The sequence below is a fragment of the Lagenorhynchus albirostris genome, chromosome 16 (assembly GCF_949774975.1).
Source record: "Lagenorhynchus albirostris chromosome 16, mLagAlb1.1, whole genome shotgun sequence".
NCBI lineage: Eukaryota > Metazoa > Chordata > Mammalia > Artiodactyla > Delphinidae > Lagenorhynchus > Lagenorhynchus albirostris.
In genome coordinates, this window is record NC_083110.1 from 18740764 (window position 1) to 18744064 (window position 3301).

Below are 3301 nucleotides of genomic sequence, written 5' to 3' on the forward strand. Positions count from 1 at the left end.
GTCTTAATTGTAAGCTATACTGAGGAATTTTTTTAATGTTTTGGCTATATTTCATTCCAAAAGAAGAGTTGATTTGATGCTTGAGTTACAGCACCAGTCTGTGTTAGTTATTAGTGAAATGAAGTACACTCCTGCAGATAAATACCAGGTCAAAAAAACCTGTTTCAGTAATCTGATTAACCTGTAGAATACTAAAAAATAAGTTATTTCCACAGAAATCTCTGAAGGGAGCAAAATAACTATATGCCTAAATAAACATTTTAAAGGGAAATAACCCAATACCCTCTGAAGGTCAAACAGTGTTTGCTATGTTGTAATCCTATTCATCATCAGGCTGCAGTTGGACCACAACACTATGTTCATTAGCTTCGTTTTCTGCATCACTACTGTCAGTATCTTCATTGTCATCTTCCTCATAGTCTGAAGATTCTGTCACGTTCTGATGTGAGCGGGATTCCGGCAAAGCCCCAAATGACTGGGTGCTGACAGAAGCCAAAGGTCTGAATAAAGGCGTATGTTCTGACACTTCATTTTCTTCTTGACTACTCTCTGTGTCAGAGTCTGAATCGCCTTGAGAAGGAACAACTTTTTGCTTGCAGACTGGACAGGTTTTTTTGGTTTTAGTTAGCCAAGGATCTACACACTTGCAATGATAAGCATGGGAACACGGAAGGATTCTGAGCTTGTCTCCATCTTCATATTCATCCAAATCAATGGCACATACCTCATACTCATCTCCTTTTTTGAATTTATGTATAGGGAGTTTCTTAAGTTGATCTTTACGAAGTCAGTTTCTTCTAGCTCTATGTCTATCCTGGACAGATTTTGTGATCTGTACTTACTGTCACTGGATCCCATGTTAATGAGGTCATCAGAATCAACAGTGTGAACTATGGCTGCTTTGTATCCTGCTCTCTGTGCATTTAAAACCTTTTCATCAAAATTACAATCAAGTCTTCTAATTAACACGATGAAAGGGCCGGATGAATTGTCTCTTAGTGGCGGAGGCACTATGAGTTCACAGGCATCCTCTGGTTTTGAGTTAATCAAAAAACCCTTTAAACCTTCAGCTGGAAGTCTATAACCAAATCATGCTGGAAGGTCATCAGTGTCTGAGACGCGTTTTCAAAATTATATGCTAAAATATCTGCTTCTACAGGCAGTAGGTTTAGGAATGCAAAGAGCTGGACAGTCAAGATGGTATAGACTTGTGTGGCCGACAGCATAAGCATCCCTATGGAGAGCAGCATCTCACTGTAAAGTCACCTGGAAGCCTGACGCCACAACACAAATAGGCTCGCCAACCACGTCACTGCGGGAGAAGTCCCTAATCCCGACTTCATGACTGAATCTCCGCACCGACCCCCACCCTAGCTGTAGTATTTTTATTGATGTCTATTATCAGAGTGGGAAAAAAAGTCCCTTTTGATCTAAGTTTGCTGAGTGTTTTTATCATGCATGATTGCCGAATTTTTCAAGTGCTTTTTTCTGCAACAATTATCAACAAAATAGGTGTTGAGGTGGTCAATTGGACAGAAAGACTGAAAGTACTAATCAAGCCTTTATTCACTTACTGTGACAGTGAATAATGCAAGAGGTTAAAGGAAGCTCTGGCTCCCTGCCATTTTGTTTTTCTTCATAGAATGGCAGGAGAGGGTCAGATGGATAGAGCGCAGAAAGGGGTAGCTGTCTCTGAGGAGAGGCTTAACAAAAGGCTCTTGTCTCTTCATGGACCATGGGCTGAAGGTAAGGAAAGAAAGAAGAGGTAGGAGTTGGAAGGTACTGAGTTGAAGTACAGTGCCTTAGCTACGGGCACTGAGATGGAGGCCTCAAAATAGGTGGTCAGGGCTAGGAGTGCCCATATGCCTATGAGGATGCAGATGAGTGGGGTGGGGGAAATCTGAGTCCTTGACTACAACTTTCTTCAGAAAATTGCAGTGTAACATTGTGCACCAAATCTGGTGAGGGGAAAGCAGCTTTCACTCATGAGGCCTGTCAGGCAAAGCTTGGTAATTGCCTATAGTTGGGCCAAGGATTCCACACAGGATTTGGGGATGGAGCCAGACTCCTCAGTCACAGGTTTTTCTCCTTTATTGTCTTGATAAAAACAATACTTTAAGTTCATTCTTCTTTCCTAATATATGCATTTGGAGCTTTAAGTCTCCCTCAAAGCACCACATTGGCTGCATATCCTGTTATTAGCTATGCCTTGCCTTTTTTTTTTTTTTTTTTTGGCGGTTACTCATGGGTTGACATTATGCATCTTTAAATTTTCCAGTCTGCCTTCAGATAATATTGAACCACTTCACACAGTATCAAAGGAAAGGCTGAAATGAAAACAGGGATCTGTGATGTATTATTTTAAAGCAGGATACTTTTTAGCTGGCTTGCTGGTCCATGAGATTAGGATAAGTTGAACGTGGAGGTACAAAAGTGTGATGTGTTATAACTGATATGAAGATATGAAGGAGGTATTCAGGAAGGCATCAAGTGCCCAACTGAGTTTGGAGAACACAAATTTGTAATGGCACTTGTGCGTAAGGCTGTATGGCTTTCTCCAGCAGATCTCAGCAACCTGAGTAATAAGTGGAGAAACGTGGGTTGGAGTTGAGTAGGACTGATGGGGTAGAAAGTAAAAGCTCAAGTATTGATCGTTAAATTAATTGATTGAAATGACACATCATCTTCCCTAAACTGGATAAGAGAGAAAAGAAATTGATGAGGTAGGTGAAAGATCAGGAAACAAGGAAATTCCATATTCAGTCTAACATTTCATTTTCATGATAAGTGTGAGATGAGAAGAAAATGTACAAAAATTGAGGGAGAGAGGGAAAAAAAGAAGCATGAGAAAAATTTTAGATGTAGCAGAATTTAACAATGATATAAAATCTCTATCAGATCCAATTTGCACCATTCTTCACTGTACTCTTTGCCCTGAGAGGATAGCCTGCATAGAATTATATCATCAATAGATTTCCTTTACCTCAAGCTTCTTTCTAGGTTTGAACATTGAGAGGCACTAGCATGAGATCAGAAGACAAGACAGGTCGAGGTAGTTATTCTTCTTGATGCCTCTTTGCCAAGCCGCAGCTCCTGCCAGGATGTTCCTTCTATAAGGCTCCTGTCTACAGATTCTAATATTTATTTCCTTTCTTTGTCCCTTAAGAAGTAGGGTCGTAGCCGTTTCAGGTGCCACATTATTCCCCAAATGCTGCTCACACCTTTTTAGAGCATCTCCTTATTAAATTGACCCTGAACTTTCCAGTTTGAGTGTGCCATCTGTTTCCAGTAGGACCTAGGC

At 40.6% G+C, this 3301-nt stretch overlaps 1 pseudogene; it reads right to left on the reverse strand.

The window, feature by feature from the left end:
• Positions 1-292: 292 nt before the first annotated feature.
• Positions 293-1313, reverse strand: LOC132507179 (E3 ubiquitin-protein ligase RNF13-like; annotated as a pseudogene).
• Positions 1314-3301: the final 1988 nt, after the last annotated feature.